Below are 12,490 nucleotides of genomic sequence, written 5' to 3'. Positions count from 1 at the left end.
TGAGGCCAGAGAAATTTGAATGGCTCAGTTTGGTGGGAGATTGAAGTGACTTTGAGGTCCAACCCTTAAGGAAACCACAGTTGAAGGAATTAAAAAAAAAAAGGTATAATATGAAGGGGAAAGATGGAAATTGTAAAGAGCTTAGAAGAAAAAAAAACTCAGTTGAAGATGTTGAGCATAAGCTAATGAACCAAAAGGGAAGACACTAGTAATTAGTGTTTATTCTAAAAAGATATTAGGAATATGATCTCCAGATCAAGTAAAAGAATTGCTCTATATATGAATAAATATTATAATACAAAGGAAAAAATCAACACCTGATTAGGCAAAGGACCCTATGGATTCCCAAGAAAAAACATGGAACAACATTAGGATTAATGCTTTAAGAGAGAAATAAGATTTGTAAAAAAAAAAAAAAATTAATGGCCAGCACAGAGGAACTAATTGGCAGAAGGGGGTGGGGGAAGTGTGGCAAATCTCATGAGAAAAAGAACAAACATATAAAAAACCAAATACCCAGTACTTTTGAACACAGGAAACAAAGTTCCAATCAAAAAAATCTACATATCATCTCAGAAAAGAAAAAATTTAAAGAAAAGTCCTATGCTTCAAACTCTAAGATATATATTATTTAATTTAACAGGTCCACTAACAAATTCCACAAATGATTAGGAGAAAGACCTCCAAATAAGAAGGAAATTTGAATAATATTGTACTCATAAGAAAGCACAGAAGAGAATAATATGTTGCAAACAGCAAAGGAGTTCCAGCACAAAGTAACCTATCCTACAAATCTGAGTTTAATGGTTAATGAAAAAATATGGAAGTTCAATTTTTAAAAATGTTCAAAGCATTCCTAGAAGAAAAAAAAACAGAAATGAAAAAATTATTTACTTTTCAAACACTCCAGAAAACAAACAAAAAAAATACAAGAAGGGTGAATAAATTCAATAACCAAAAACCTCAACAAAAAAATTGCATTATATTACACTATCATTAAGAAATTTTCACCTACAGGAAAATAAGTGATTAATGGTACAGTGAATAAAGAGCCGAGCTTGCAGTTCAAAAGATCTGAGTTCAAAACCAGCCTCAAAAACACATACTAGCTACATAATCCTAGGCAAGTCACTTAAACACCATTTGCCTTAGTTTCCTCAACTGAAAAATGGAAATAATAATAGCATCTACCTCCCCAGGTAGTTGAAACAAATGAGGTAATATTTGTGAGGGGGGGAAAAAAACCCTCAGCCCCAGCACATCTGTTGTTCAGTCATTCAATTGTGTTCAACTCCTTAAAACTCCATAGAATATAGCCCACTAATACTATTCATGATATTTTCTTGGCAAAGATACTGGAGTGTCACATAGTAATCATTGTATAAATTATTCCCTTTCCTTCACTCTCCCCCACAAATTTACAAAATAGGAGATAGAGGTGAATGTGATATAACCTGATCAAACCAAAGTCAACAATGAAAGGGAAAGAATTCCTGGAGTCTCAGGAAGAAGAAAGCCAATAGGAAAATGGAAGGAAGAGACAAAGAGAGGGATAGAATCAGGAAAAAAAAGAGAGGGAAATCTAAATCTATGAAACTGTGATAATGAACTATCAACATTAAGTGTTTACCATGCACAAGGCAACACAACAAAATGCTAGAGACAAAAAGAAAAGTCAAAAAATGTTCTTTACCCTCAAGGAGCTCACATTCTAATGAGGGAAGTGACATTTAAACAATTAGGTTCATACAAGATATATACAGGGTTAAAGAGTACTACTGATTCATAAAGTAATGAACACAGTTGCTCAGAAAATGTGCTATCAGGAAGCTTGATGAGAGACCAAGCTAACTAAGACAGATCTTCCCCAAAGCATTCATGAATGAAACAGGAAAGAGAACAATTGAAAAGTTTGACCAGCAGAGTTTTTTTGGCAATCTGTTCTCATCAAGAAAGAGAAAAGGGCAGCTGGGTAGCTTAGTGGAGTGAGAGTCAGGCCTAGAGACAGGAGGTCCTAGGTTCAAACCCGGCCTCAGCCACTTCCCAGCTGTGTGACCCTGGGCAAGTCACTTGACCCCCATTGCCCACCCTTACCACTCTTCCACCTATGAGACAATACACCGAAGTACAAGGGTTAAAAAAAAAAAAAAGAAAGAAAGAAAGAGAAAAGATTCATTGCATTTGAACTTCAACCTTTCCGAACATGACATATATAAAGAAGAAAATAATTGTTAAACCTATCAAAATGCATATAGGAGGGGGCAGGTAGGTGATTCTGTGGATAGAGTCAGGCCTAGAGAGATGAAGTCCTGGTTTCAAATCTGCCCTGAGACCCTTCCTAGCAGTGTGACCATAGGATAATTACTTAATCCCAGTTGCCTAGCCCTTACTACTCTTCTGCCTTGAACCAAAACCTAATATTTATTCTAAGACAGAAAGTAAGAGTTTATTAAAATAAAATGAAATAAAAATGCATACAGAAGGCATCTGTTAAATATAAAGAAGGAAACTATAAGTAATTAAGTGAATATAGAATAGTATACCTGTAAGATCTATGGAAAAGGAAAGAATTTAAGACCAAGCAAGAAAGAGAGAATATTACAAAAATGTAAAATGAATAATTTTGATTACATTAAATTAAAAAAGTTTTTACAAACAAAATTAGAAGGGAAGCAACAAATTGGGAAAAAATCTTTATAACAAAAAACTTGGACCTAAAGTCTAATTTCTCAAACTTATGAGTAAGTAAATCAGTTGTACAAAAAAATCAAGCCATTCCCCAATTGTAAATGGGCCAGGGACATGAAAAGACATTTTTCAGATAAAGAAATCAAAACAATCAATAAGCACATGAAAAAGTGTTCTAAATATCTCATAATTAGAGAAGTGTCATCAAAACAACTCTGAGGTACCACTTCAAACCTAGCAGATTAGCTAAAATGACAGCAAAGGAAAGTAATAAATTTTGGAGGGAATGTGGCAAAATTGGGACTCTAATGCATAGCTGGTAGAGTTGTGAATTGATCCTACCATTCTGGAAGGCAATTTGGAATTATGCCCAAAGGGCTTTAGAAGACTACCTGTCCTGTGATCCAGCCATATCACTGCTGGGTTGGTACCCCAAAGAGATAATAAGTAAAAATACTTGTACAAAAATATTCATAATCATGCTCTTTGTGGTGGCAAAAAATTGGAAAATGAGAGTGTGTCCATTGATTTGGAGAATGACTGAACAAGTTGTGATATCTGATAGTGATGGAATACTATTGTGCTGAAAGGAATAATGAACTTGAGGATTTCTATGTGAACTGGAAAGACCTCCAGGAATTCATGCAGAGAAAAAGGAGCAGAACCAGGAGAACATTGTACACAGAGACTGATACATTAAGGCACTATTAAATGTAATGGACTTTTCTACTGGCAGCAATGCAATCATCCAGGACAATTCTGAGCAACTTATGAGAAAGAACAGCACCCACATCCAGAGAAAGAACTGTAGGAGAAGAAATGCAGAAGAAAAACATGTGATCAATCACATGGTTTGATGGGGATATGATTGGGGATGTTGACTTTAAATGATCACTCTATTACAAATATTAATAATATGGAAATAGATTTTGAACAATGATACATGTAAAATCCAGTAGAATTACTCATTGGATCCAGGAGGGAGAAGGGAAAGAACATGAACCATGTAACCATGGGAAAATAGTCTAACTCAATTAATTAAATAATTAATTTTTAAAAAAAGAAGACATCTGCATTGGCAACAATGGTTATGAAAGCATCAGCTCTTTCGAGATATCTCAAAGAGAAAAGATTAAAAAACAGAAAAGTTAATGATAAAAACAATAATATTAAACTTAACATTTATATAGTACTTTAAGGTTTGCAAAGCACTTTGCAAATATTACCTCATCTATTGCTGCTATATAGGTATTGGAGCATAAGTACTATCATAATACCCATTTACAAATGAAGAAACTGAAATAAACGAAGCTAAATGATTTGCCAATGACAATATAGCTAGTAAATACCTGAGGTGAGATTTGAACTCAGGCTTTCTTGATTCCAAGACAAGCTATTAACAAAAATATACAACCAAAAATATTAGCAAGGACTATTTTACCTGCCTTCTTACTCTTCTCTCTTTTTCCCTGTAAAACTGTGAAAGTGGTCTGAGAGTATCCTTGATGAAAATAGAAGAGAAGTCTGAAGGCAGAATTTTTCCATAATAGGTCACATTATCAGTCACATGATTCACTAAGAGATTTATTTGAAGAACATGTAATTCCAATGCATGATTTCCTAGATATCAAAAATAAAATGATTCAGTAGAGCAGAAAATGTAGCCTTTAAAATCTCTCTTCCAACGAGAGGTCTTCCAAGCATATAGTTGTATAGAGATAGGTTAATAAATCAAGGTGATACAGAGGAAAGAAAGTTCAAGACCTAGGTTCAAATCCTAACTTTGCTACTTATCACTGATATAACCTTAATCAAGTCACCTAATCTTCTAGGGACCATGTATAAAGTTATTGCATCAGGCTAAAATGATTTCGAAGTTTTCCCCAACTGTAAATCTATTAATTTTGATAAACAGTCTGTTGGTTATTTGTTTTAAGTAAGGAAACAAACATTTTCCCATCCCTCTTAAGTGAAACCCCCTACCTACTGCCCTTCTCTGTGTCCCTCTCTCTGTGTCCCTCTCTCTGTGTCCCTCCCTCTCTCTCTCTCTCTCTCTCTCACACACACACACACACACACACACACACACACACACACACACACACACACACAGTCTATAACCATAAGTTGAGTATTAGAACTAAAAATTTTCTAGGTAAGAATATTTTTTTAAATCTTACTCATTCTTTTCTCTCATTAATCACTGTACCTGTGGGCAGGTGGCACAAAGTGCTTGAAGTACTATAATAGATGCTCTGGTTTCATGATTAACTGATACCAAACTGAAGTGTTACCCTTCATAAATGTAATCAAGTAAAGATTAGAGTTTTGATTAGCCATTGAACAGGTCTAGAAACATAATCAGATACTTGCCTAGTTTGTCAACCTCTGATTTAGAGGCTTTATTCTAGCTGAATGGTCTTAATCTGCTCACAAATAAGATCTCTGATTTAGGTAGACGATGGGGGTAGGGGGTGGGAGGAGGGAATGGTTTTGCTAGGAAATGTTTCTTCTGTCTCTTATGCAAAGAGATGGCTTGCAAACATCCAAAAGGTCTGTAGGAATTTTAAGTGGGAAAAGATTACTTTTACAGTTAGAATATTATGTGAAACTACATTTTAAAAAATATAAAATCAGTAGTAGATACAGAACACTGTAATATGTCTAATCCAAATATAGCAACAATAATCCAGGAATGTAGGTGATATTATTGTCCCCATTTTATGGTTGAGGAAACTGAGTAAGCAATTAAGTGACAGCTTTTGTGTGAAGCCACTCTCTGTCCACTGCTCCTTCTAGCTGCCACATAGGTTTAAGACAAGGTCTCAGAAGGAACTTAGAGGCCATCTAGTCATAGGATCAAAGACTTAGAACCAGAAAGGAATTTAGAAGCCATGGAGTTCAACCCCTTCATTTTATTCTGATTGCTTATTTTTCCAGGCTACTTCTTGACTTTGAAATTTGTTAGCATTGGGTTTTGTGATGGGATGTCTGGTCTGAGGTTACATTGTTTATGTCCTTCTTCTACTTTCACAACTCAATCTGGGAGCCTGTAAGTTTTTGGTGTTCCCAAGTCTATTCACTGGTCTCCTGATCTCCACTCTACAGATTCCTAACCAGGTTCAAGTCTCTTGTCTTGTGTGTAGTTGAATTTTCTTAGACTGTTGCTGGACCCCACTGAGACTTCAACTCTTTCATTTTTTCAAATGAATAAACTAAGCCCCAAAGAAACTAAATGACTTATCGAAGGTAATTCATGTGGCGTAAAAGATAAGATTTTAACTTAGGTCTTCTGATTGTAGGTCTAGTACTTTTTACAAATAGATCTGAGTTCAAATCCAACCTCAGACCCGTGGCAAGTTACTTAACCTCTTTTGCCTTAATCCAAATAGAGAAGGAAATGGCAAATTACTCTAATATCATTGCCAAGAAAATCCCATAAAAATGGGTCATGAAGAGTCAGACATGTCTTGTAGCTAAAATCTTATTCGTGAAATGGGACCCAGAATCTGATGCAATGTGAAGTGGGAAAATCATCATCCTTGGTATTAGGGAGTGAACTAAAAGTATTTTCCCCACACCAAGTGGAATCTACTTTAAGAAACACCACACTACAAGCATTCACCTCCCAAAGACTATCACGATACCAAGCAATCTTGTTGGCTAATGAAAATATAACTTTTCACCGGTGCAGAAACTTAAATCCTGCAACTCTGATCCCAGATTTACCTCTGGGGGGAAAAAGTCTATACATCTGTGAAGATGCACTTAACATCGTGCATAAAACAAGGCCAGATTTAGACGACAAGCCCATGAAAAACCCCAATATGACATTATTCACAGATGGATCATCATATATAATAGACAATCAGAGATATATCGGAGCAGCTGTAGTGACAGCCTCTAAGACCCTTTGGTACTCATCATTACTATCTACTATGAATGCTCAAGGAGCAGAATTAGTTGGTTTGATACATGCTCTGAAGCTTGCCGAAAATTGCAAAGCTAACATTTTTACCGATTCTTGTTACGCTTTTACAGTCATGCATCATTCCAGTGAAATCTGGAAAAATCGAGGCTTCATTACTTCCAATAGCAAACAGATAGTGTATGGGAATTTAATCAATCAATTGTTGGACACAATCCAATTACCAGCCCAAGTGTCAGTCATTCATTGCAAGGCTCATACTAAGATCCAAGGGCCAGTGGAATCAGGGAAAAAACGTGCAGCTATCACAGCCAAATACGCAGCGAAGTATGGATCACTTACAATTCTGAACTTATCTTTGGTGGAGGAAGATGACCTCAAAAATGCATACTCCCCAAAGGAAGTGAAGAATTGGAAGAAACATCACGGTGCATACTTAGCTAACAGAGTTTGGCTGGGGGCAAATGGAAAACCTATGTTTCCTAGATCCCTGTATTTCACCTTTTGCAATGCACTACACCAAAAAGGGCATTATGGAAGTCTGGGCATGGCAGATTCCTTAAATAGGTATTGGAATGCAAGGGGCATATATGAAGTTGCTATGAGAGTTTCACAGAGGTGCAGAATTTGTATGCAATATAAACAGACAATTACAAAAGTCCACAGTCTGGGAGGCAAACCACTAGACTATACGCCATTCGAATGCCTACAAATTGATTACATCACTATGCCAAGGAGTCAAGGTTACAGATATGCTTTAGTGATAGTGGATAGATTAACTAAGTGGCCAGAAGCTTTTCTAGCAAAACGTAACACAGCAGCATTTGTTGTGAAAGTCTTACTGAGAGAATTAATACCCAGATTCTCTATCCCACTTCACATTGTATCAGATTCTGGGTCCCATTTCATGAATAAGATTTTAGCTACAGTTTATGAAACCTTAGGAGTCAAACAACATCTTCGCTCAATATATAGACCCCAGTCAAGCTGGAAAATTGAACGAGTGAATAGATTTTTGAAGACTCTTGTAGCCAAAATCTGTGCAGAATCCCACATGAAATGGCCTGATGCATTATCATTGGCACTGTTCCATCTAAGATGCCAACCCAACAGCATTACACACTTATCCCCATTCAAAATGCTGTATGGCCATCCACCTTTCCATGGCAAGTCACCTCAAAGCATTCACAAATTATCACACCTGAGTATGGAATGCAAACTCTATAAATATATTAAATTGTTCAAGCAACGATTGAATCAACTCCATAAATTAGGCTTGATACATCAAAGAGTACCCTTTGATTTTAGTCTACACAACTTCCAAACTGGAGATTATGTTTATATCAGAAGCTTCACTAGGAAGTCTGTTAGAACCCAAATGCCTTGGACCATTTCAAATAATTTTAACTACTCCTAGTGCAGTCAAAATTAAAGGAAGGGATCCTTGGTTCCATGTCACTCATGTCAAGCAAGCAAAAGACATGTCCCAACAACCACCACAAGACCCAGTTATTATACAGCACAAAGATAAATTAGCACCAACCAATCAATCAAATAAATCCTTAGAAAGTCCACAGCCTATACATGAGACCATAGAACCAGAGCAGCAATTAGAACAACAATCAGAGCATGAATCAGAACCACAATTAGACCAAGAACCTGTGAACAATCAGATATTACACCAAATTTTACACCTAAATGATTATCCCAATCCCAAGTACAACTTAGAAGAATCATCCGTAAATCATTATGACAACGAAAAAAAATCAACGGCAGAAGAAGACACAACATTTGATTTGCAATCAATCCAAGACCTAGACACTGACATTGATGAATAAATGAAAACACAAAAGACTATCACAAACTCTTGTTACCTGTAATCATCTTTATTAAACAACAACAACAACAAAAAGAAGAAAAGATTAATCATGTTTTATAGACATTTGCACTTTGTTTTTGACACAAGTCAACACAACAGAAACATCAGTTCCAGTGCAAGTTGACAAGCGCATAGATAACATCAAATGACACAAGTGAGGTGTTGCTGACTTTGCAGATCATCACAAGGACAGCAAACCTGAGGACTACAAAAAAAATCTGTGATCGAATACACAATCGGTGTATGGGACAACAAACCACACTGTGAAGAGGAGCATCGGAACAGCATTGGACACATGCATTTGAAAAACATAACTTACACCCAACAGTATTCTCACTGCATCCAACACTTTAGATTCCATCCACACAGTACATACACTTTGCAAAAGAATTCCGGTGGAGTAAGTATGTAACTCTACATTACACGGAAAGGTCACATGAGACAACACATAGAACATTTTCTGACTTCACATCTACATGTGAAACATAAACTTACACTTAAGAGAGAAGTTTGTCCGCCTTAGCACAGAATTTTCATCTTACTTTGGTTCATATACCTTCTACTCAAATCACCTAACATTCCTTGTAAATAATGTAAATATATAAATGTTTGCCTACTAATCCTTAGCAATAAGTTTTACTAACACACAGGGACAGTTAGTTAGCTTGATAAGTTAAAACAGGGAAAGAATTTTCTAAACTTTCTTTGTAAATACTATACATAGCTTAAGTCTATAGTTTAACCAAAAGACTTACAAAGAATATTAGTCTTATTTATTCTTACTAACATTTCTAACATAGGCATAAGTGTACTAACATACCCATATACTAACTTTAGGAAGATGAATTAGAATTTAGAAATTTAGATTGCAAAAATTTTCTTAATTGATACTTTTGTTGCTAGTTCATGAAATTAGATAAGTACATAGATAGAATTTATTACTTTGTTTTAGTTAGCAAATGTTAACTTTAAGACTTTGTGAATGTTTGCATTTAATCTGCTTTTCCTTTCTGTTAAAAATTTTTGAAAAACCGAAACCCCATTAATTTCTTATGCCTTTCCCACAACCCATCTTAGTTTTAACTTAGACTAGTCTTAGCAGAGTTTAGGAGTAAACAAGCCTTTTTATTATTTTACAGAACTTAAATAGGGATAAGAGCATAGTTATAATTTAGCTTAGAATAGGAGTAGTAACCCCTTAGATCTTAGCAACCAGAAAATGTTGCAAGGTGTAAATTTTCAAAAAAAAAAACATATGAGCAGATCTGTAATGCAAGGTGGCTAACAGAAACTTTTTGCTTCTGTAATTTCTAATGGTCACAAAAAGTCAGTTAAATATCTGAGAATCTTCAGAAGTCAGTTAGAACTTAAAGCTATAAATAGAGGCAAAGTTCCAACTGATGAGGCTTTTGCCTTCTGGCTTTCGCTGTGGCTGGAGGCTTTTGCTTTGGCCTTTCGACTTGGCTTTGCTTTGGCCTTGGCCTGTGCTTATTTTGTCTTGGGAAATTTGGACCTATCTCATTTCTCTGGACCTCTCCCTGATCTCCCATCTCCATCCCTCCCCTTCCCTGATTTTCCTTTGGGTCCTGGGTGGAAGGGAGGGCTTGGTGATTAGACATTGTGGGTTTAGTTTCTATAAGCTAGTAGAGTATCCTCAAATAAGTTAACCCTAGTTTTAATGATGTGATAGAGATTTTACTTAAAAGGCAGTCAAATCTTCCTGACTGGGAAAGCCGGACTCTCTCTGTCTAAACCTCTCCACAACCCATCCCCCACCTAGCAGCAGTTAGAAAAAGCTGAACTCCTCACCCCTTCTAACTGACCCTGGTATTAATAAATCCCCTTGTTACCTATTCGAATCCTTTGGTGAATCATTGTGTTGAAAATTAAGACAAGGGCTCAAGGGGAAGAAATCATTTTTCTTTTATTTCTTGAAAGAACTGGGGGCATCCATCTTGGCAGAAAGCACCTACCTCAAGACTTCCTCCAGCCATCAGTTTGACTGGCAGGGAGGAGCCCTCTTCACTCCTCCTTCAAGAGACTTTGAAAGTAGGGAGAGAAACCCTCCAGGCAAAACCTAAATATTATTACTGGCCCTAGTTTCCTCCCTGTATTCTCTGTCTCAAGCCTCTGAGAATAAACCTGTTTGAGCTGCCTTCTCCTACATACCCCATTTCCTTTATCTCCTAGATACCTTCCCTTACCGTCTTTCCTCCTCCAATAACCTTATAATCTCCTAATATCCCCTTTTATCCTTCCTCACACCCAAATTGCATTTTGTTGACCGTACTCAGATTATTTACTATTTTTGATAACAGTCTGAACATCAATTCTACTTATGTGACCCAGAACAAGTAGATTTACTTCTTAGAGCATTACATTCCTCATGAGACTGATATTATTTGTGCCACCTATCTCATTAGCTTGTTGTGACAAAATCCCTATGAAGAGATGAGTTATTTAGCTTATTTGACAAACTGTTGTTCATTTTGATTGAACTTGAAATGAAACCTGTAAAGTAGACTTGTAACCAAAACTATCATATAGATTTGATTATCTTTGATCATAGAATCAAAAGACTGAGGTCTGGAAGAAACATCAAAGGTCCTATGGTCCCACCCCCTCATGCTACAGATGAGAAAATTCAAACCCAATTGATTAAAGATAGAAAAATCTTCAAAATCTGTGGGCAGCACCTTGGCAAATATCCATCTCTCCAAATCATCTAAATCAAGGTTATCATTGCATTATCCTTGGGCAGGGTGTGAGGCCCAGCTATGAATCTCCAAAGGATCTACTCTTTTATTCAATAAAAATCATGATAAAATGGATATTACGTGCATTCTTGAAGGAGAAAAGAATTCATAAAATCTGTACCCTGAGAGGTTAATGTAGAAAATTATAGGATCATCTCAGATGTTTTCCTTAGCTATTGAGCAGTTTACTAGATATTTAAATGTTCACATAACCAAGATCTTTTTTTTTTTTAATGCCTGGTAACTGACTGCTTCCTTGATTTGCTAACCAACTACATGAACATGGCTGAGTCTCAGAATCCTAGATTTAGAGCTGATTACATGTTGCTTATTAAAACCTGCTGATTTTATAAATTTTGAAACTGAAGAAGAGAGAATAAGCTCATGAATAATAAGGACACACATGTAGTAAGTAGTGAAGGAGCTCTTCTGGTTCATGACCAGGACTTGAATAAGCTCTGGACCTTGGTGAGATTCCACATGGGGATTGTAAAGATTGAATCTTCCTGAACTTCTCTTAAGGAACTTCCTTTTAATCTCTGTGGCTGAAGCTTTTTCTTCATTTGCCTTCAAGGCCCTTTGGGCCTCTGACTTTCCAGGCCTTGGGATCAAGGTTGGTTCATATATTAATCTGATCAATATCTTTCTGTTTCACAGAATCATTTTAAGCTAAGTTTTTGGCTGCTAGATAAATTCTGTTTGTGATTTTATTGTAACTCCTTAATAGCGAACAAGCTTATTCTGATTGGAAAAAAAGGTTTTTTTTTAACTAACTGCTTGTAATTTGTCATTTGCTTATATTGTATTTCCTGATTTCTTTAAGTTTTAGAAAAAAAATTTTAAAGTTTATCTCTATTAATCTAATTCTTTAATAAGATTCTTTATCTGTACCATTTATCTACAATTTTACAGAACAACATATCATTGCAAAATGTCCATGAACATCTTAAACACATTTTTTAAGACCATAAGTCTTATGTATACTGATTTTGTCATCTCAGCTATAGGTTCAGACATGCCTTAACAATTTTTATTCTATCTTGACAATTGTATACAGCCTTGAAGACTATGATGCCTTAAGAATTTAAATTGTAATTTTATAAGAGGCCTTAAAATTTGACTTTAGGATTTTATAGTAACTTCTGAATGGATGATAGGTTTATATATATTATAAAGAATGTTGTCTTAAAAGGTGGAGAAAACAAATGGAAGTTTCCTATCAAACTTTTTTAATATTAT

The sequence above is a fragment of the Gracilinanus agilis genome, chromosome 3 (genome assembly GCF_016433145.1).
Source record: "Gracilinanus agilis isolate LMUSP501 chromosome 3, AgileGrace, whole genome shotgun sequence".
NCBI lineage: Eukaryota > Metazoa > Chordata > Mammalia > Didelphimorphia > Didelphidae > Gracilinanus > Gracilinanus agilis.
This window is presented reverse-complemented; position numbering follows the sequence as displayed.